The 23,540-nt window shown below is 49.2% G+C and overlaps 1 protein-coding gene across 32 annotated transcripts in view; it reads right to left on the reverse strand.

Moving 5' to 3' along the window:
* Positions 1-23,540, reverse strand: part of Cadps (calcium-dependent secretion activator 1) — a 537,366-nt gene that overhangs the window by 81,968 nt on the left and 431,858 nt on the right. Inside the window, exon 32 of one of the 32 annotated variants that reach the window (XR_011225795.1) lies at positions 134-321. The exons of the other annotated variants lie outside the window; for them this stretch is intronic. The gene's annotated coding sequence lies outside the window, so the exon portion shown is untranslated. The remainder of the gene's footprint in view (positions 1-133; positions 322-23,540) is intronic. 32 annotated transcript variants of the gene reach the window in all.

A 23,540-nucleotide genomic window follows, 5' to 3' on the forward strand; every position in this document is an offset into this window, starting at 1 on the left:
CCAATGGTTAGACATATAAAAAACAGTCATGTCTTTCCTACCTGGGACTACTGGAGGTTTGACAAAATAAAGGCATAAAACACAGGGTTAACTCCATTCTTGATGATGTCTAATGCCTCATGAATGAACTCACCAGATTTGCCAACGAATGCCTGGCTGGTAATATTCGTGAAGACATTAGGGCCCTCAATTTTGTCGCATTCTCACTGTGCTTTGAGAAAGAAGGATGGCAGAGACAGATCCATCCCTGCTGGCAACACCCTCCGCCACTTCATAGCCAGGGCAGCTGTCAGAACTGTCAGCTGAGAAGTTGCCATCATGCTGAAATCAAAACAGCTCGAATTTGGGATCCCTTAAGGCTGCAAAGTGATAATTTATGCAGCACGAGCTCATATTTCACTGGCAAAAATACCATGGTTAAATAAGATTTAAAAAAGCCTTCAACCTGGTAAACATTCCTCTGCCTTTAAGACTGAATTGTACTGCAATAGCAGCTCCAACCTTCTCTTTAGAGAATACATAATTAATACAAATACTGTATTCATTAGGGTGATAAAATTTTTCTTTTGTCACGTGACTCATGAAATCACAAATATTGTATCCAATGATCTAAGCACGTGATTTTTGAAAGATGGTACTCAAGTGGGTATCTTAGAATCCTTAATGGTCTGTATCAGTTGAGAAATAGAGTAGAGATAATGTCGGCCTCTGTTTTAACCACTACATATGAAATTATTTCCTCCATTCCTAACACCATTGAACAGGTGATAGCAGACATCTTGGTACCCTCTAGGGCTCAGCGGAAATGTGCTTTGACCTCAAGTTGGAAAGCAAAAATAGTAACATTGCTGATCATAATACCTTCTGTCTCCTCAGTAGATGTTTGTCCTCATCTAACCTAACATACTCTTCATGATGCTTTTCATCTTTAATAAGATGAAATCTGTTTACAATACCAATGATTTCATAGACAATAATATTTAAATAAATTGACTTGCATACAAATTCTGTACAGAACACTGTAAAGTAAAAATTAACTTGTAACTTTGATATTAATGTTTTCTGGTAGGCAGTCCTGCCATGTCACTACCAATAGTTGATAGACCTTTGAAACTTGATTTTTGATTAGTTGATGGACCTGCATTAGCCCAAGGATTGGTTTTTTAGTCTGGTACTTGTTCTAGAATTGGAACATTTAAAAAAAATTCTAGAAATTTAAATTATATAATCTGCCTTAGGCAAAACTCCTTTGTCACTCTCAAAGTTGAAGACAGAGCTGCAATATTAACATTATCTGACTTGCAGGATGCATGCCTTGCCAGCTTGTCCAGTGGTGTTCCAGGAGCCTGAACTTTGCCTGTATTATTTTTTCCCTGGGCAGGGTTTGGCTTTGAGCATTGTATTAGTTTTTCTGGTTCCATCCCTTCCATTGTTCCCAGGACTGGCGTGTCCAGAACCCACCCGCCCTTCATCAGCTCTTCCTTCACGAACTTCCCATTTGGGGTTCAGTTCCATGGCACCTTCCTTCCCCATTGCTCAATGTGTTTACAGATGCATCGTCTCTGGGTTGAGGCTTTGTGACCAGTGCTCACAAGGCTGCCCAGGTCAGTGGTTGGGTACGTTCCTTTGGGCACAGCATGGTGTATGAATCTGTGACTGGCATGCCCTGAGGAGGATTCAGCTTCCTCCAGGTTCAGTGATATTGCTTCACTCAAACTCCAACTTCACTCCATTGATTGTGATCCATTCTGTTGGTTCTTTGAGGTGTTTGGTCTCCCAAAGGTGGATTTCTTTGTGTCTTCATGGATCCATAGCCTTCCGTCCTATGTGGCTCTGTTCTCCAATTGTGAAGTGCTCCCAGTGGATGCCTTTTGACTGGACTGGTTGAGGTGGTGGTGCATTTACCCGTGTTCCCCTGTTCCTCCGGATCTGTTGTTCCAGGTGTTGTCCAGTCTGAAGTTGTACTCAGGGAGGGTTATCTTTCTGGCTCCTTGGTGGCCAACCCACATTGATTTCAGGTGCTTCTAACCTGGTGTCTGAACTCAGGTGTTTTTCCACAGCTCCACCTCTTCTAGTCCAGTGATGTACTTAACTGGTTTAAACTTATTACCTGCTCTATGCATATGGAGTATCTGACAAATGTCTATCACCATTTGTATGGTTTGTGTGTGTCACTCCTGTGTCTCTCTTCACAGCACCAGTATGAAGTGCCTGGTGCTCCGTTTACCATTATTTGTCACTTGTCCACCTGTTTTATGATTAAGTTCATTCTTTTCTCTTCTTTTCGTCATGGTTATTTCTTGATTGGCATCTCATGCCGAATGCTGTCACCTCTTATTATTTGGCTTTGGCAGGCTGTCAACCCAAACAATCTCAGTATATTGGCAAGAAAGCAATATCTTTTTTCAAGACATCTGACAATGCACAAAAAACCAGCATTGAAATGTCATGAAATGCCATTTTCTGGGTGAGCCCCTGGAGGCTCCCTGGAACTATAGGACTGATATGCACTAGTCTGGGGCTCCAGTCAATGGCGTTCTGCCTACCGGGGACCAGAGCCAGAACCTGGCCCCCCTCAGAGAGGCAGAGGGAGCAATGGCGTACGGAGACCCCCTTGTATTTGGGGGGTTATTCCTTGTCTGCCATTGATTGAGGTTAGGTGCCCAGAAAGGTAGGCATCTCAAAACAAACCCCACATGATAGAAAATGCAAAAACCCAAGACAGAACAGAGAAATAAAACTCCCCAAAAGAATAGCAAAAGGAAAACAGTAAATAAGCAATTGTCATTCACCACCACCGTGCTGCTTATCTGCGCCCCTTGACCATGTCGCTTGTCCGTGCCCCTTGACTGTGCTGCTTGTCCACGCCGCTTGTCTGCACCCCTTGTACGCACCGCTTGTCCATGCAGCTCTCCCCTCCCCGGGAGGGGGGGAGTAGCCCTGGACCCATGCACTGACTCCACACACCTCAGTTCAGAGGCTGAGCATCAAAAACGAAACCACCGACTGGAGGGAGGGAGGATGCCAGTGAGCCTCTGGGGCTTGCCCAGAAAATGGGATTTCATTACATTCAATGCTGGTTTTCTGTGGGAATCCCCTTTGGCTCCCGGGAGCTATATAACCAAAGATTAGTAAAAAGGTCTTACCCAGGAGGCGACCTCACTGCGTGGATCAACTTGAAGATGAGACAACTGGTTGCAACCTGCACCCAAAGCTACACATGAATGACTGGGACCAGGAACATTTACCAAATAATGGGTGGCCAGGACCCTGTTCGAACTCCAAAACCCCCATGCCTGAATGTCAGCCCAGGACATGTTGCCAAACATGACAGTAAAAGCAGCATACTTATGAACGTCATAATCATGAGGGTACACTGCAGGCTAGCTAGACTTAATAACCCTGTGGATGACCACAGAGACCCGAGCCTTGGGACAGGAAATGAGGGAAATCGGGTCAACCCAAAGGCACAAAGCTGCAACCGAACACAACATGTGATGCACCCCTGACCAACCAAGCATCAATAACCAACGGATCCCTCCGAAAGCCCGCCATCTCATTATTTGCCAGAAAAGTAGATGGCTGCAACCAAACAAAACAACCACAAGGACCATACAAGCAAAAACCTCTGCACCAGAGGAGAGCATGAAGCTCACCAACCCGACCCCTGGAAACCAATGCCAACAGAAACAGAGCCTTCTGGAAGCAATCTCGAACTGAAGGGGCCACCACAAACCGAGGAGTAGAGAGAAAAGAGAGCACCCTGTCCAAGGACCAGGATGGCTCGGGCAGCACATGAGCAGGCCAGAGGTGAAACAAAGCATAGGGAAGCTTACAGAACGGGGCGGAAGTGACATCTACCCCAAACTATAGCTGGCCGCACGATGCGAGGTGACAGTATTCGGCATAAGATGACGATCCTGAAAGAGCCAAGAAAGAAAGGACAAGGCAACCAGAACAGAAATGGAAGTCAACCTAAGAAGAGAGAGGAAATAGTGAAAAGACTGCCAAGACACTTCATACTGTTGCCAACACAAGGACTGCAGGTGGGACACCATGAGAGAAGCCACCCGATCACCATACAAGTGGTGATACACCTGTGTCATAAAGACCAGATGTGAAGAGCAAAGGAGAAAATTGAACCAGCCTCATACAGGACTGACCAGATCTGCAGGAAGAGGCGGAGCAGTAGAAAATGCCCCGGGTTCAGACACCGAGCAAGCAGCTCCTGAAACCAGGCACTGCTTGCAGGGCTACAAGGACGACCACGGGGCTACAAGGACGACTCTCTCCCAAAAAGACTCCAACTGAGCCAGAAGCCAAAGCAACAGCTGGTCCCAGGAAAAAGAGGTACAGAGAACCCCACCTTGACCAGTTCTGCTGAAGAGCATCCACCGCAACAGCTCTGCAGTCAGGGAAGGGTGCCACATATATCAGGAGACGCCGGGACCATGCCGAAGGGAAAAGGTTCACCTCCGGGATCCTGTATGTCAGGTATGGCCAACTGAAGGAGTCGACGTTGACCATCCATTCTGCGAACAGGGGAATGAATCGTGACAGGCCATCCGCCAGGATGTTGGACACTCCTCGGATATGATCCGCACAGAGATAAACAATGAGAAACAGTAGACAAGTCACACGAAGCGATGAGCTCCAAAGAGTGAAGGACCAAAGAGAACCCCAGTGGTTCAGACAATGGAGCCGGAGTGTAAAACCCCGAGCGACCCCGAACCCTCCACAGCGAAAGCCAAACCGCCGCTAACTCCCGCACCGTGCTGTGAGCCCGACATAAGGACAGACCTCATAACCCCTGGCTGGCCTGGTGAGCACTGGTCACAAAACCCCAGCTGATAGATGAGGCATCCATGAACACATCGAGCGAGGGCTCAAGGAGGCGCCAATGCACTGAACCCCGAAAAACCTGAAGAGGAAGCTGGCAATGAAGCAGCCAACGCAAGGCCCCCATGGGGCAAACCCAGCGGATATAAGAGGCAGAAGGGATGGCTCTGAAGGAACCAGAACAGGCGCCAAAGCCATACCTGACCCAGCGGGTAAACCAGCACTGCGAAGTTCAAACTCCTGCACAACTGCTTGAGCAACCGACGAGTGACCTGGAACCCCACCAGAAATGGTTGAAGGTGGGACTGCGATCCCAGCAACGCCGCAGGAGGGAGAGACATGGAAGCGGTCCGAGAGTCGCACACAAGGCCCAGCCAGGTTCAAATCTGGAACGAAACCAGATGGAACCTCCTCCAGTTCACCAGGAACTTTGAAACCGGTGAACGGGAAAAGAACCAAATCTCTGGCGACCAAACAAGCAGACCGGCTGGGAGCCCACACCAGCCAGTCGTTGAGGTAGGCCAGAACCCAAACCCCTAGCAGAAGCAGACGGGCCACCACGACCCTGATAAGATACGTGAAAACGCGAGGTGCCAGATTTAAGCCAAACAGAGGGCAATTAAAGCGGTAAGCACATCGCCCCATGATGAAACCAAGCCAGTCCCTGAACCCCGGATGAATCGGGATGGGCCAATATGCGTCCTGGAGGTCCAGAGACACCATCAAAGAGCCCAGCTCCAAGAGGAGTCAGACCTGGGACAAAGTGGTCATCCAAAAGGAGTGGGGCAAGGAATCCGCCAGTGAAGCTGAAAGAGCAGGGACCTACACGTGCAGCTGCTGAAGTCCAACATACCGAAGAAGCACGGGGGCAAAAAGGCACACATTGAAGCGTTTAAAATCGCCAATTAGGTAGAACTGCAGAACGGTAGTAGTCTCCCACCATTAAAGCATGCAGGTCTGAAAAACCCATGACATGCTTCCTGAGAAAAAAAAAGAGGCCGAGTCTCCTCGCCAACTAAATCCCGCCCCGACTCAGAAACCCTCAGATGTTATGAGGTTCCGGAGTCGTCCTGGCATCCATTGCTCCTCGTGCCTCTCTGAGAGGATCAGGTTCTGGCTGGTGGTCTCCGGTAGGCCTAAGAACTCCATTCACATGACTGATGCCAAAGTCTAATATATCTATATCAGCCTGGATAGCTCCAGGGAGCCTCTGGGTCTCACCCAGAAAATGGCATTTCATTACATTCAATGCTGTATTTTTTCTAACTCCTCTGACCTTACTGGGTCCCCATGCTCACATGTGCCCATCTACTATATTGTGTTCCCAGTCTTCCCTATGTAATTGCCTAAGTGTAGTTATAGGATGAGAGCTATCCTTGTGGTGTCCCATTCTCCCAGTACTCTGTCATATAATGCTTTGAAACTACTGACAGTTTTGGCCTTCATTACCTTCTCACTTAACTTGTTCCAACTGTCTACCACTCTGTTTACGAAAGTGAATTTTCTTATATTTCTTCAGCAGCCTTGTTTAGTTAGTTTAAATCTATGACTTCTTGTTCTTGAAGTTCCAGGAATTCTTCTTTACCAATTTTATAAGTTCCCATTACTATTTTGTATGTAGTGATCATATCGCCTCTTTTCTTCTATCTTTTAGTTTTGGCATATAATTGGGGACAGGAAGCCAGAGTGTATTTATACACGTTAGGCTTTTATCAAGATCCCCCCCCCCCCTTCCAGGGTCAAATCTGCATCTGGACCCTGCACAGGATGCAACCCCACAAAAATCTGACTAGCTCCTGAGTACCTACTTACTGCTTCTGACCCACCCGGGATTTGAACCCGGAATTCTCAATTGAGTATCGAGAACAAACCTGACTGTACCAGCGGGACCCCTGACAATTTAATGACAATATTTAATGCCTCTAACCTCTCCTCGTAGCTTTTATGTGTGTATATAATTACCTAAATGTAATTATTACCTAAGTGTAGTTATGAGCTACACTCGTGGTGTCCCATCTTCCCAGTACTCTTTGTCATATAATGCTTTGAAACTACTGACGATGTTGGCCTCCACCACCTTCTCACCTAACTTGTTCCAACCATCTACCACTCTGATTGTGAAAGTAAATTTTCTTATATTTCTTCAGCAGTTTTGTTTAGTTAGTTTTGTTAGTTAAAATCTATGACCTTTTATTCTTGAAGTTCCAGGTCTCGGGAATTCTTCCCTATCAATTTTCTTGATTCCCGTTACTATTTTATAAGTTGTGATCATATTTGCCTCTTTTTCTTCTATCTTCTAGCTTTGGCATATTTAATGCCTCTAACCTCTCCTTGTAGCTCTTGTCCTTCAGTTCTGGGAGCCACTTAGTGGCATGTCTTTGCATCTTTTCCAGTTTGTTGATGTACTTCTTAAGATATGGGCACCATACAATTGCTGCATATTCCAGCTTTGGTCTGACAAAGTTGTGAAAAATTTCTTTAGTATTTTACCATCCATGTATTTAAAAGCAATTCTGAAATTAGAAAGTGTAGCATAGGTTCCTCGCATGATGGTCTGTATGTGGTCCTCAGGTGATCTATCTCGAACTATCTATCTATGATGTATTTTCTATCTAGAACCCCCCTAGATCTCTTTCTTGATCAGAATTCTTTAAAGATTTCTCACAAAATTTATAGATTTTGTGGGGTCTATGTTCTTCTATTGTGCATTCCATAACATGGCATTTATTCACATTAACCCTAAAATTGCACAACACATCAATAGCTGCAGTGAGTAACTGTTGCAGAATTAAGCACCAAAGCTATTGATGTGTTGGATTACCGTACAAGATTTAAAAGTCCCGCGGCTACACAGGATTGACATCAGCTTCCTCAGGGTTCTTGTAAACAAATGCCATTTAAAAAAAAATAGTGTGGGCAACATTCCTAGATGTGAAAGCCTTATTACTAAGTGAGCAACCAAGGCAGGTGCACGCAGCATGTGCTAATAGCACTGCTTATCAGCTTGTGATCACAACATCTCCTAAAAATGGCAAAAATATATGTAACTGGTATTACTTAGCCATGGTAGTATTACAGAAGACCCCTGATGATAAAAATGACCAGGATTCTGATAATAACAGGATTGTTGTGATAATTAGCACTGCATAGTATGATGGGAGGAGTAATGCTGAGGGAGGTAGCATTGTCTGTGTGTGGCCACCTGTTATTGTCTGCACTCACCATACCAGCTTAGTGGTTTGATATGGTGAACACACATGTAGATACTTACATATATATAACGTGTGTATATAGTGAAACAACAGTAAAAAGGAGTATGTTGGGAGGAACCAGTTTAGTGACGGAGGTGGCGTCATTTGCTGGCTGCTGTCTCTCTTGTCATGCATTTTTTTTGTGGCCACTATGTTGTTTGGATACCATACCAGCTTAGTTGTACAGTTATGGTGAATAAAACATGTAGATTCTTATATATATAATGTGTGTATGTATATAGTGTAATAACACCACACACAAGGTTGGTTGGAGGAGGAATGTTAGTGCGTCTAGCTTTGAACGAGTGAGGGAGGGAGGGAAGCGTCAGCTGACTTTGTGTGGTGACCTCTGTTATTGTCTGAACTCACCATACCATCTTAGTTGTACAGTTATGGTGAACAAAACAAGTAGATACTTATATATAACATCTGTATATAGTGAATAAATGCAAGGAAAAAAGTATGGTGGGAGGAGGAGTGTTGATTAGTGAGCTGTTGTTGAAGGAGGAAAGGAGGTAGCATTGGCTGGTTGGGGTGTGGTAGCCACTCCTCGTTGTTTTGACTAGCCATACCAACTTAATGGTTCATTATGGTGAACAAAACATGTAGAACTTTATATATAACCTGTATATATATAGTGTAATAACAAAAGACGGAACTGAAGAACCCACGGGATCACGGAACCAAACTTGGGGAGGGGTAGACGCCAAATCCAATTCATACGAGGAGGGAAAATAAGAGAACCCCACTCTTTGTAACACCAAGGCCCGCTCCACAACCCGTTCTCGCAAATTTAATAAGTCAATATTGACTTATTAAATATGTGCATAGGTGACATACTTAACATAATAGTTTCCCTTGAAAAGCTTCATAGAAAACACCGACCTTACCTAACCTACTTAGTATGTTAAGATAAGCATCTTATTGCTTCGTAATTACAATTATTACCTAACCTATACCTATAATAGGTTAAGTAACAATTGTAATTACGAAGCTATAAGATGCTTATTTTAACATACTTAGTAGGTTAGGTAAGGTCGGTGTTTTCTATGAAGCTTTTCAAGGGAAACTATTATGTTTAGTATGTCACCTATGCACGCAACTAATAAGTCAATATTGACTTATTAAATTTGCAAGAACGGGTTGCGCTCCAAGAGTTCAAAAACTCAAGTGGGGTCCAACGAGGCCCAAGGTCCCCAAGTTAACCACTTTCCCACCCCAGGAACCTCACCCTGAGGACCCGGGGCTGAGCCGTCCTCCAAACCCCCACGCCTGTAAAGAAAAGGCAGGAACCGCCGAAAAAGCAGGAACGAATGGAAGGCCCACTGGACAGACCCAGAAGCTCCGGCTGGAGGACCAGGCTCGAATGGCTTCGCCGCCACACCGGAAGGGGACTGCCCCGAAACTGCCCGAGTTTCAACATCAACTAAATCTTGCCCCGACTCCAAAACCCTCAGACGTTTCAGAGTCAGACGCAAGGAGGGAGAACCAGAACATACAACAGAAGGGGAAGGACAAGGGGGTGTGGACGGAACCAAAGCCGAGGTGACTAACACCCCCTAAGTCTGGGTCCCTATAGCCATAGCGGAGCAGTCTCAGGGAAGCAACCAACCTATCTCGTTGCAGTGACTGGAACCTAGCATGCAACACTGAAGTTGCCTGCACTCGCATATGATCAACAGTAGATTTGGTGAACTGGAGTACGTACAAGCAACAAAACTTGCATGATTCCAGGTCGAAAGCGTTGCCGACCCTACAGTCAGCATGGTGGAGGCACAACCGGTGATTGTCACCCTGAGACAAGGGGCAGAACAACCTTCTGACTCGCACGAAGCAAGAGGGGACTCGGAGGTTGCATCCATAGGACCCCAGAGCCCCCGTGGGGTTTCCCAGGGCCCTTAGTCATGGTATTCCGCTAAGGGAAGCCCAGGCAGGTTACTGCTAACCGGCAAAATCTACCAAGCAAACTGCTGAACCACTTAACTGAGCCGAGTTTCCCACCAACCGAGTATTCTCGGTTGGTGGGAAACTGCCCCAACCGAGAAAACTTTTATTTTTTTTAGTACCCATTCTTAATGTGTGCGGGATTGGTTGTGTATGAAATGGACTCTTAGGACCTCCAGTGAGAGGCAGCCATCTTGGAAAAAAAATCCCAGAATGCCCTAGGGCTGCTGGCTGGGTTAGTACTGAGTGAGCAACATGGGTGGTGTACGCGCCTCTGGCTCCCAAACACCTGTCCAACGCTGTGTTGAAAGATCGCGCTCCGTCGGTGAAATTCAAACCTTCAAATGAAATTGAAGAACATAAGGGTCATAATACTGGTGAAGCTAGGCGCAATAAGGACCTAACACAAAGGTCGGATGCAAGTGATAAAGCACCTATGAGGAGAATACAGCGAGCATATCCAGTTGTAGCTCTGAGCGCCACCCTTGGCCACCTATGCTAACTCCAATTTATTTAGATAATACATAGATGAATAGTTTTCTGAGTTCAGTGATGATGCATCTGATACAAGTAGCATAGATAAACAGTGTTAGCGGCTTCCATGGTGGTGTTTTCCATAGATATTTTCAAGAATAGCTGAATCTCTTCTTGATTGACGGACACTCTTTGAGGCTGGCTGAATAACTTTCAGACTGAGGGACACTCTTTGAGGCTGGTTGAATCTCTTTGTGTGTGGGACCTTACAAAGCGATCTTTTCACGACTACCTTACAAATTTATCTTTTCCAGTAATCTTTTCAAGACTAGCTTATGTTTTACAAGCTTGGCTACATACCACCTACAGGTACTAATGCCAAGGGTGTATGTGAGTGTGTTATTTGCAAGCACACAGAATGAAGAAACAGGTAGCGAAAATCTATCTGTACCTGGTGAAACGAGAGCGAAGTCGCGCTGTGGACCATGGACTATTTCGTTGATTATTACTCACTTCCGAAGTACTGAGTGTGTAATACAATGTGTTACTGTGTAGTGTGTGAAACTGTATATATTGTAATTTTAGTGAATTTTTAACAAGTAATATTGCAACAATAAACATTTATTGTGGACACATTACTGACACATGTATCACAGTTCCATGGAACATTATGAACGTTCTACTGTATACATATTGTAGAGGACACAAATATGCATCATATATGATAAAAAAAACTAATAAAACGGCATTGGAAATACATAGAACAAATAATTGAAAATATATTTGTGGCAACACCCGGTGCTTGAATGGCCCGTGCGACTGTGTCTGGGCGAGTCACGCACGGGCGACCAGCCCTTGATGACGTCACAGCGCACCTTGTCCATGTCCCCACAGTCAAAGTAAGTGGAATTTGGTATTTATTTTTACATTTATATGTGCAGGGAAGGGAATTTATCATTTTACGAAGAAAAAATAATTTTTTAGGAACATTTTCTGGGGGGAGCCCCTACGGCTCCCCGGAGTTTACCAGGCTGATATGCTAATGGCAGACTTTGGCATCAGTCATGTGTACGGAGTTCTTATGGGCCTACCGGGGACCACGAGCCAGAACCTGGCCCCCTCAGAGAGGCAAGGGGAGCAATGGCCTATAGAAACCCCCGTGTGATTGGAAGCATTCTATGTCTGCCATCGACCGGGTTAGACACCCAGAAAGGTAGGCGTCCCAAAACAAACCCCTATTCTGGTGAAAATTGCAACCAAAAGACAAACGAGTGGATAGAACTCCCCAATCAAAAGCGAGCAAACTAGTGTGACGTCATTCGTCACACCAGCACCCCCCCAGACCCACGCGCCGGCGATCCACACCCCAGTTCTTGAGGCTGATGCTATCGGCTCAGTTGTGTGCTCTGGCTCCGGTCTTTTGTGGCGCTCTCCTTATGTGTGGCTGCTGTTCTCCAGGGGTGCGAGAGCCAGGAGTTATTCCTCAGTATTCGGGCTGCATGCACCTAGGGTTCCTTTCCCTAGGTGCCCAGTAAGTACTGCCCTTGGGTCTTGGGGCCACCTTTCACAAGTTCCTCGGGGTCTGCCTCTGTGTGTCTGTTTTACTGCTCGGTTTCTCGGCTGCTCTTTGGGTACTTGGGGTTTTTGTCTCCCCTAGTTTACCTAAGTGTAAGAGGCAGTTTTTGCACTGGTAGGGGCACAGGGTGCCGTGCAGCTAGTTGTCACCTATCACAGCGGCCGGCTCTGTTCCTTGGGGTACGTTGTCCTCTTGCGGGGTTTTGTTTTTCTTTTTCTTTTTGCTTTGGTGGGGGTTCTGCCCTCATTGCCACTGGTGTGTGGCCTCACCCTGATAATTGGTGGTGCCCCCTGCTGGGTCCCCATGAGTGTACACATCCCTGGGGTTCAGCTTTAGACAGTTTGTTTGGTAGTTTTTGGCGCTGGTTAGCAGCACCCTGCCTGGGTTTACCTGAGCGCGAGTCCTCTTCAAGTAAACGCTCAGGACCCAGGGAATTCCCTAGGGGACGTGTGGGTCCAATGAATGTGACCCCGGGGTCCACCCTCGCTTCGTGCGAATTTGAGGGTTGTTCGGTCCCCTTGTCTCAGGGCGACCCTCACTGTTCTTGCCTCCGTCATGCAGCCTGTTGGGTCGGTGACACTTTCGACCCTGAGTCCTGTGAGTACTGTTGCTTGCTAGTGACTCAATTTACTCAGTCTATGGATGATGATCTTCGGGTACAGGCTGCACAAGCGTTGCATTCTAGGTTTCGTTTGTTGCAACACACTAGGTTGGTTGTTCACCCGGATGCCCCTCGGCTGCCCCGTTTTGGTTATAGGGACCCGGACTTGGGGGTGGGGGGTCGCTTCGACCCTGGTTTAGTCCGCACCTCCTGGTTCTTCCCCTCCTGTTGTGCGATCTGGTCCCCTTCCCCTGCTTCCGGCCCCGAAACGTCTGAGGGTTTCGGAGTCAGGGCAGGGGTTAGTTGGTCTTGAGACTCGGGCAGCGTCAGGGGATGCCCCTTCCGGTGTGGCGATGGAGGCATTCGAGTCTCCTGCCCCAGCCAAAGCCTCTGGGTCTGACCAGTGGGCCTCTTTCTCTCCGGCTTCTACAGCTGCGCTCGCCTTGTCTAGTGAGGTTGGTGCTTAAGGGAGGACTGGGCCCCGGGTCCTGCTGGGGAGGACTCTGGGGCTGGGGAGGGGCTGACTTGGAGGCTTTGGGCCCCACTGGACCCCGCCTTGGTTTTTGTACCCTCTGAGCAGGGCTTACTGTTGCAAGGAGTGGGATTTTCTTTTCCCCCCCTCTGCGTACGAGTTGGATTTGATATCTGCCCCTCCCCTGGTTCGGTTCTGTGTTCCCCCGGGTGCTTCGGTTCCGTCTTTCCAGAGGTTTTCAGCTTATCGCATCCAACCTGTTGCGGTGCAGGTGGCCCTTGCAGCGAACCTCCTGCGTGACCCAGATTATGCCTCGGCAATGGATCCCTCGGCTTTCAGGTTTGGGACTTCGTTCCCTTTCTGGCTCCTTTACGAGGTTCCAGAATCGTCCTGGCTGGCGGGCTGTCCTGTCTTTGGTTCGGAGGCTCGGCACTCCTTCTGCCGTTCCCGCACGCTTGAGTGGCGGGAGGCTTCGACAGTGCTTCAGGTTTTCCTGGGGGGCGACCTTGAGCACCTTAATGAGTGCTTGTTTGCTCCTGCCCTTCCCGGGATGTTGGTGTCGTTCAGTTTCAAGTGCAGGTACCCCTCCTTTCGGCAGCGCAGGTGGCGAAGGACTTGCGCACTTGGGGCCTTTTGGTTACAGCCTTGCGCTTCTTTTCCCTCCTGGAGCTGTCTTCTGACTGGCTCACGGAGGATGTGGAGGGGCTTGGGCTTTTCCTGGCTCTGGCGCCTTGGCCTCGGCGGCCTGCTCGTCGGCTGCCATGCTGAAGCTTTTCGAGCCAATCTTGCGGGATGCGTTGGCACTGTTTTATGCCTCACGGCTCGTGTGTCGGCAGGCAGTGCTTGCCTCCTCTGTGGAATCCACTTGGGCCTTGGCTCTTAGGCTTCCGTCCCATTTTTGCCTTCTTGTTTGAGGCTTCAGCCGTTGCGCAGTTTATTCAGGTTGCTTCGACTTCTTGCCATCCTATGTCGGACTTGCTCATTCTCCGGGGGTCCTGTGGTAGGCCTTTGTGGAAGGGTCATGCCAAGGCTTGGGGTTCCTCTCGTCGTGGTAGGCCACTGGTGTCAGGTTCGGGTTTGGCGCCTTCTTTGGACCCTCCTTTGTCTGGTCGGTGCGGTGTTCGCTCTGTGCGAGGTTCTGGGTCTCGTAAGGGACGCCGAGCCTTTCGTGGTTCACCCCATTGACGGGGCGATGGGGGGAAGGCTTGCGCTGTTCGCTCATGCCTGGTCCCACGATTTGTGGGCGTTTCAGGTTGTTTCGCACGGCCTCCGGTGGTGTTGGGTGGCTCCTCCCCCTGCGGAGGGTTTGGGGCTGGCAGAGCAGGCTTCTTCCCCTGCGCTCTGTCAGGTCATCTTGGAGTGGGTTCGCTTGGGCGTGGTCGAAACGACGACGTTCCTCAAATGGGTTTCCCCGTCTGTTCTCAGTCCCAAAACGGGATTGCGTGGACCTGCGGTTCATTCTGGACTTGTCCCGTCTGAACCCCTGGGTTCATTGCCCCTCCCTTCGGATGACCACACTGTCCCAGGTTTGGCTCCTGTTGGAACCGGGTGCTTGGATGGTGTCCCTGGACCTCTGGGACTCTTATTGGCACGTCCCCATTCATCCAGGGTTCAGGGACTGGCTCAGTTTTGTTGTGGGGCCTCATGCTTACCGCTTTCATTCGGTTTGAACCTGGCACCTCGCGTTTTCACACGCCTCACGTGGGTCGTGGTGACCCGTCTAAGTCTGTTAAGTGTTCGGGTGTTGGCCTACCTCGACGACTGGCTGGTTTGGGCTCCCAGTCAGTCCGCATGTCTGTTAGCCAGGGATCTGGTTCTTTACCAGCTCGCCAGGTTCGGGTTCTTGGTGAACTGAAGGAAGTCCCATCTGGTTCCCTCCCAGGTTCGGACCTGGCTGGGCCTTGTGTGGGTCTCTCGGACCACTTCCTTGTCTCTTCCTCCGGAGTCTCTTCTGCGACTACAGTCCTGCTTGTGCCTGTTTCTGGGGGGCTCCCGGGTCTCCCGGCGGTTGCTCAAGGGTCTGTGCGGGAGCCTGAACTTCGCGATGCTGGTCTACCCGCCGAGTCGGGTTTGGCTTCGTCGGCTGTTCTGGTTCCTTCGGGGACGTCCCTTCCGCCTCTCTCGCGATCGCTGGGTTCAGACCCCGGTTGCTTTGCGTCAGTTGCCGCGTCACCGGCTTCCTCTTCGGGCTTTTCGGGGTTCAGTGTCGTGGCACCTACCCAAGCCCTCGTTCGATGTGTTCACGGACGCGTCGTCTCTCGGCTGGGGCTTTGTGACCAGTGCTCACCAGGCCGGCTAGGGTCGGTGGGGTCCGTCCTTCCGTCAAGCGCACAGCACTGTGTGGGAGTTCGTGGCGGTGTGGTTTGCTCTTCGGAGGATTCGAGTCGCCCGAGGATCTACGATCCGACTCCATTCAGATTGCTCCCCGGTGGTTCACTGTCTGAACCGGGGGGGTTCGATGCGGTCCTTGGCTCATTGGCGCTGGTCGCTTCGGGTGACTCGTCTGCTGAGTTCTCGGGGTTTGGCTCTCCTGGCAGTTCACGTGCGGGGTGTGTCCAACGTCTTGGCCGATGGCCTGTCTCGTTTTGTTCCCCTCTCCACGGAATGGACGGTCAACGCTGCCTCCTTCCGTTGGCTCTGCCAGATGTTCGGCCGCCCTGAGGTGGACCTTTTTGCGTCAGCGTGGTCGCGGCGCCTTTTCCCGACTGCGAGGCCGTCGAGGTCGACACCTTTCGGCATGACTGGTCAAGGTGGGGGTTCCTGTACCTCTTTTCCCTGGTTCAGCTGTTGCTCCAGGTCCTGACTCGCTTAGAGACTTTCCAGGGAAGAGTTGTCCTCTTGGCTCCTTGGTGGCTGGCCCAGCCGTGGTTTCAGGCGCTGCATGCTCGGTATCCGAACCCGGAGGTTTTTCCGCGGCTCCGCCTCTTCTAACGGATCGGCCCAGTACATCACGTGGCTGGTTCGATCTTCTCCTCGAGTCTTCGCGTATGGTATTTTTGACTTGAGTTTATCATCGTCTCTATGGTGATCAGGTGGCTTCCTTATTAGTGTCCCACCTGCGGGCTTCGTCTTGGCAGCAGTATGAAGTTTCCTGGTGGTCTTTCCGGTTCTTCTTATGTCTTCGTCGTTATACTTCCCTTTCAGTTAGGGTGGTGTTGTCCGGAGTGTTGGTGCTGGTGTTGGCACTGGCGGAGCCGCTTCAGCTTGCTTTCAGCGTTGAAGTCACGTCTGCACTGTTTCGCAAGCTGTCTCGGGTGTTGTTTCACCTCCGGCCTGCTCGTGCGCTTCGTGCTCTCCTCCAGAGCAGAGGTTTCTGCTCCTTCGGTTGGGGTGATCATTTTGTTCGTCTGCAGCCTTCTCCTTCTTTTCTGGCGAAGAATGAGACTGCTGCATTCCAGAGGGGCCCTTGGGCTGTTGATGCTTGGTTGGTTCAGCCAGGGGTGCATCATGTTTTGTGTCCAGTTGCGGCTCTCTCCGTTATTTGCATGCCACAGCTTCTGTGTCCGTGGATGCGCTGTGGGTCGATCTGGTTTCCCTTCTTCCCTGTTCGAGGGTGCAGGTCTCCCAGGTCGTCCGCAGGGTTATTAAGGCTAGTCAGCCTACGGTCTATCCCCGTGCCCATGACATCCGCAAGTTCGCGGCTCTTGCCGTCGTCTTTGGCAATATGTCCTGGGCTGACATTCGGGCGCGGGGATTTTGGCGGTCGAACAGGGTCCTGGCTGCTCGTTACCTTGTAAACGTTCCTGGGCCCGGTCGGGCCTGTGTCGCTTTGGGTCGACGGATGCAGCCAGTTGTCTCGACTTCGAGTTGAGGAGTGAGCAGCAACCGCCTCACGGGTAAGTCCCTATTCTTTCTTCTGTGGCTAGTTAGCTCTGGGGAGCCGTAGGGGCTCCCCCCAGAAAACCAGCGTTGAATGTAATGAAACGCCGTTTTCTGGGCGAGTCCCGGAGGCTCCCCGGCATCCCTCCCTCCCTCCAGTCTGCGTTTTTTCACGTTTTTTTGACATCCAACCTCAGAACTGGGGTGTGGATGGCTGGTGCATGGGTCTGGGGCTCCCCCTTCCCCCTCCCAGGGAGGGGGGCTGCGCAGACAGTGGCGCGGCGACAAATGACGTCACACTACTTTGCTCGTTTTTGTTTGGAGAGTTCTATCCACTCGTTCAGCTTTTGGTTGCAATTTTCACAAGAATAGGGGTTTGTTTTTGGACACCTACCTTTCTGGGTGCTTAACCCGATCGATGGCAGACATAAAATGCTTCCAATCACATGGGGGTTTCTATAGGCCATTGCTCCCCTTGCCTTTCTGAGGGGGCCAGGTTCTGGCTCATGGTCCCCGGTAGCCCCATAAGAACTCCATACACATGACTGATGCCAAAGTCTGACATTAGCAAATCAGCCTGGTAAGCTCCAGGAAGCCTCCGGGACTCACCCAGAAAATGGCGTTTCATTACATTCAACGCTGGATTTATTTCATGCGCACAGATGGAATTTCACCATAAACTCAGCGCAGCAAGGTAGTTAAGCTGAACCCCCAGGACATGTACACTCACTGGGGCCTAGTGTAGGATCACCAAGTAACAACAGGATTACTAACCCTAACAAACTAACCCCGTAACCAGAGACAAACGGGGGAACACAGAAATCCCAGCTGAATCCAAGGGCAGTCAATCACCAAGCAGCAAAAGACACAGCAGAGGTAGATCCCAAGGTGACATGTGGAAGGTGGCCCCAAGCCTCAAGGGCAATACTTACAGAGCACCTAGGGAAGGAAACCCTATGTGCATGCAGCACAAGTATTGAAGAAATTACTTCCGGCTCGCACACCGACCATACCACATACACAGACAGCACCATACCACAAGGTACAGAACTGAAACAATTTGCTGGAGCCAGAGGCACACAACCTTGCCAGTATAACATCAGCCAAGAACTAAAGGGTGGGTAGCCGGCGTGAAGGTCTGGGGCTTCCCCTTTCCCCTCCCAGGGAGGGGGGTTACGCAGACAGTGGCGCAGCATTGTGGTGACGTCATGCTAGTTTGCTTGTTTTCATTTGGGGAGTTCTGTCCACTAGTTTGGTTTTTAGCTTACCAATATTTTCACCAGAATAGGGGGTTTGTTTTGGGGTGCCTACCTTTCTGGGTGCCTGATCCAGTCGATGCCAGACAAAGAATGCATCCAACCACACAAGGGTTTCTATAGACATTGCTCCTTGTGCCTCTCTGAGGGGGCCAGGTTCTAGCTTGTGGTCCCTGGTAGGCCTAGAACTCTGTGCACATTGACTGATGCCAGAAATCTAGCATATCCATATCAACCTGGATAGCTCTGGGGAGCCGACGGGGCTTCTCCCAGAAAACGACCTGAAACGCCCACGAATCGTGGGACCAGGCATGAGCAAACAGCGCGAACAACCCCCCCCCCCACATTGCCCCATCAATGGGACGACCCGCGAAAGAGCCGATGCCCCTTACGAGAAGTTGAATGATGAGCAGAGCGATCACCATGCCGACAAGACGTCATCGGCTCCAAAGGCTGCATCGGGTCTAAAACTTGCACCACTGTCCTCCCATGGTGGGAGAAACCCCGAGCCCTGGTACGACCCTTCCGGGAAGACCCCTCATAGGATCCCCCAGAGAACAAACAAGTCCAACATGGGATGACAACTATAAGAAGCTGCCTGCAGAAACTGCACCTCTGAAGACTGTAAACAGCAAAGAACAAAAAGGCATAAAAAACCTAAGAGCCAGAGCCCAAGCGGATTCCAAGGATTGAGCGAGCACTGCCTGATGGCACGCTAGATGAGAAGCAAAGAACAGAGACACCTCCTCTCTCAGGATCGGCACAAACAGCTTCAACAAAGGTAGCTGATGCCTGTACCACCGAGACCAGTGCACCAGACCACAATCGGCACCCAGCGCCTCCACGTCCTCCTCAAGTCAGTCCGCAGACAGCTCGAGGGGGGAAAAGAAACCACAAGAACGAAGCCAAATGGCCACGGGAGTGCAAGTCCTCAGCAACCAGGGCAGCCGAAAGAGAGGGGGACCAGGCTGACATCCCGAGGAAGGGCTGGGGCAAATAAACATGTATTGAGGCGTTCAAACTCGCCCTCCGGGTAAACCGAAACAACCATAAGGGTCTCTCGCCACTCAAGCGTGTGAGACCAACAGAACGTATGCCATGCCCCCCAACGAAAAGATAGGACAGTCTGCCAACCAGGATGACTCCAGAACCTCGTAATGCACCCAATAAAGAAGGTAAGAACCAAATTCAAAAGAGGCAAGATCCATTATTGGGGCGTAATCCAGGTCGAGCAGGAGGTAAGCCGCAATGTCCCGCACCTCATGTGGTGGGATGCGAGAGGCTGAAAACCGTTGGAAAGAAGTGACCGAAGTACCCAATGGAACCCGGAATCGAACCCTGGGAGGGGTTGAAGCCATATCAAACTCATACAAGAAGGGGGGGGATAAGAAAACTCCACCTCCCTGCAACAACAAGCCCCACTCAGAGGGGGTACCAAAACCAAAGTGGGGTCAAACGGGGCCCAAGCTCCCCCAAATCATCCCCTATCCTGCCCCGGGAACCTCCACACCAGGACCCAGGGTCGAGCCATCCTCCAAACCCTCCATCTCAAAAGAAAAGGCAGAGTCCACCGGAAAAGCTGGAATGATGGAGGCCCACTGGTCAGATCCAGAAGCACCGGCTGGAGGAACAGGTTCGAGTGCCTCTGTTGTCACACTGGAAGGGGCATTCCCCAAAACTGCCCAAGTCTCACCACGAACTAAACCCTATCCAGACTCTGACACCCTCAGATGCTTCAGAGCCAGGTGCAGGGGGGGAGGGGGGTGAGGAACAGGATGAATAACAGTAGAGGAAGGACAAGGGAGTGCAGACAAAACCAAAGTCGAGACAACTAATACCCTTAAGTCCCGAGTCCCAATAACCAAAAGGCAGCAGTCTCGGGGTATCCGGGTGAGCACAAAAAACTAGCATGCTGCAGCAACCTATAACGTGCATGTGATGCTGAAGCTGCCTGCACCCGAATATCAAGATCAGTGGATTAGGTGAATTGGAGTACAAGCAAGGAATACCACTTGCAGGACTTCGGGTGAAAGGTGTCACCGACCTAACAGGCAGCATGACGGAGGCACAACAGGTAATTGTCACCCTGAGACAAGGGAACAGAGCAACCTTCAAACTCGCACAAAGCGAGATGGGACCCAGGGAATGCATCCATTGGACCTCTGAGCCGCAATGAAGGTTTGCAGGGCCCTTAGATGCTCTGCTAAGGGTAGCCCAGGCAAGGTACTGCTAACCCGGGCCCCAAACTACCACGTGAACTACTAATGGCTGAAACCTCGGAACGTGTACACTCACAGGGGACCTAGTGGAAGACAACCAAATATATAGAAGGGGTACTAACACCAAGGAGCAGACCCCTTACCAGGCAGTAACAAAAGGTAAAAGAAGAACCCTGCAAGAAGACAACGACCCAGGCGGAACAGAGTCAGCCGCTATAATATGGAGAAAACTAGCTGCACAGTACCTTGTGCCCCTTCCAATGATGACTTCAAGGGTGGGCAATCACCGAGCAGTAAAAGACTCCATGGAGGCAGACCCTAAGCGTCTTGTGGAAGGTAACCCCAAGCGACAAGGGCAGTACTTACAGGACACCTAGGGAAGAGAACCCTAGGTGCATGCAGTCCAAGTACTTGTAAAATTACTCTTGGCTCACACACCACCACAGGAGAGGACCACACCACAAGGCACAACACTGGAAAATGTCTGGAGCCAGAGTTGCATGACTGCCAGGTCTCACATCATCCACAGAACTGGGGGTGGATAGCCAGCACAGGGTGTCTGGAAGGGGAAGGGGAAGGGGAAGCTGCGCAGACAGAGGCACGGTGACAGTTTTGACAAGCTCGTTTACTCATTTTTAGTATGGGGAGTTCTGTCCAACAGTTCAGCTTTCAGTAGCAATTTTTAACCAGATAGGGTTTGTTTTGGGGCGCCTACCTTTCTGGGTATCTGACCAAGTCGATGGCAGACATAGACTGCTTCCAACCACACACGGGTTTCTATAGGCCCATTACTTCTCACGTCTCTCTGAGGGGGGGGGGGGGGGGTCAGGCTCTGACTCGTGATTCCCGTAGGCCTAAGAACTCCATTCGCTTGACTGATGCCAGGGTCTAATACATTCATATCAGCCCGGATAGCTCCGGCGAGCAGAAGGGGCTCCCCCAGAAACAGGAACTGCCTCGTATGAGCCAATAGGCCTTTTGCAGTTACCTTCATTCTTATGTTCTCATCTTCCCTAGTATCTTAGCATCATCAGCAAACATGTTCATATAATTCTGTATTCCATCTGGTAGATCGTTTATGTAGACAATGACCATTACCATTGCAAGAACTGAACCCTGTGGTACTCCACTTGTGACATTTCTCCAGTCTGATACATTGCCTCTGATTACTGCCCTCATTTTTCTGTCAGAAAATTTTTCATCCATATTAGAAGCTTACCTGTCACCCCTCCAATATGTTCCAGTTTCTAGAACAACCTCTTATGTTGAACTCTGTCGAAAGCCTTTTTTAGGTCCAGATAGATGCAGTCAATTCAACCATCTCTTTCCTGTAAAATCTCTGTGGCTTGATCATAGAAACTCAATAAATTTGTTACACAGGATCTTCCATATCAAAAACCATACTGACTGTCTGATATTATATCATTTCACTCCAGATGTTCTACCCATTTATTTTAATTATTTTTTTCCAATATTTTGACTATTACACTTGTCAGCGATACAAGTCTACAATTGAGGGGGTCTTCCCTGCTGCCATATTTGTTGACTGGAACTATGTTAGCCTTTTTCCACACATCAGCTACAACTCCTGTACACAGTGATGTCTGAAAAATCAGTTTAAGTGGAATGCTGAGCTCAGGAGCACATTCTCTCAGAACCCCATGGTGAAACTCCATCTGGACCAACTGCTTTGTTCTTACTTAGCACCTTGAGCGTTTTTCCACTTCGTCTCAAGACACCTCTATGTGCTCTATGTTGCTCTGGAATTTTTATTGTGTCTGGGTCCCTGAAGATTTCATTTTGTACAAACACCCTTTGGAATGTTTCGTTTAATGTTTCACACATTTCCTTTTCATTTTCCGTGAATCTGTTTCCAATTTTCAACCTCTGAATATTATCCTTTACCTGCAATTTGTTGCATAAGAATTTATAGAATAGGCCTGGTTTTGTTTGACATTTGTCTACTATCCCTTTTTCAAAATTTCTTTTTGCTTCTTTGTGTAGTTGTTTCTTTAATCTTTGTATAACTGATATCTTTGGGGATTTAGCCTCTTCCTATATTGGTTCCATTTTTGTGTTTTTTGGTCTCTGGCTCTCTTGTTATTTCTATTGAACCAATCCTCTTTCCTGGTTCGGCATCTCTACTTTGATATAAACTTTGTTGTGCCTTTATCATATATTTCACAAAACTTGACATACATCTCATTTACTTCATGTCCTAACACCAAGTCTTTCCAGTCAAATTCCTTAACCCTTTAACTGCGCAACGCGCCTGCAGGCCCAGGCTTCGGGTGCGCAACGCGCCTCCAGGTGTTTTTATTTTTCACGTTCCATTTAAAACTCCTGCGGATACATGAGGTTCACACCAGCTTCCTCAGGGCTCTTGTAAACAGACGCCATCTTTAAAAAAAATCATGGTCCACATTGCCGGGTGTCAGAGCCTCAGTAGTGAGTGAGCAACCAAGGCTGGCGCTTGCAGCATGAGCGCACAGCTCTGCTGTTCAGCATGTGGCTACATCATTGCCTAATAATGTCAAAATATATATATAACCTGTATTATTTAGCCGTGATAGTATTATAGAAGAGCCTGAGTGGGATAATGACTGGGTACAATGTTCAAATATCAGTGATTCAATGCTGTTCACGATGTTCACAGCGCTAGCCACAGCACCACAGCATTATTTCGTCCATCTAGGAATCTTTAAACGACTTCTTAGGTTCCTTTTCAAAATAAACTTGTGGTCAATTATTCATTTACAGAAATTAGTGACCAGGATTGGCCCATACGAGGCAGCTGCTATTGGCCCATAGGAGGCAGCTGCTATTGGCCCATACGAGGCAGCTGCTATTGCCCCATACTATGCAGCTGCTATTGGCCCATACGAGGCAGCTGCTATTGGCCCATACGAGGCACCTGCTATTGGCCCATACGAGGCACCTGCTATTGGCCCATACGAGGCACCTGCTATTGGCCCATACGAGCTATTTTGGTGAGGGATGTGACGTCATAATTGTAGCGTCATCTGCTGTCTGCTGTATGATTTCTCATGCAGTGTATGATGGCCACTGTACTGTTTGGACACAATTCC

Source organism: Procambarus clarkii, chromosome 89 (genome assembly GCF_040958095.1).
Source record: "Procambarus clarkii isolate CNS0578487 chromosome 89, FALCON_Pclarkii_2.0, whole genome shotgun sequence".
Lineage (NCBI taxonomy): Eukaryota > Metazoa > Arthropoda > Malacostraca > Decapoda > Cambaridae > Procambarus > Procambarus clarkii.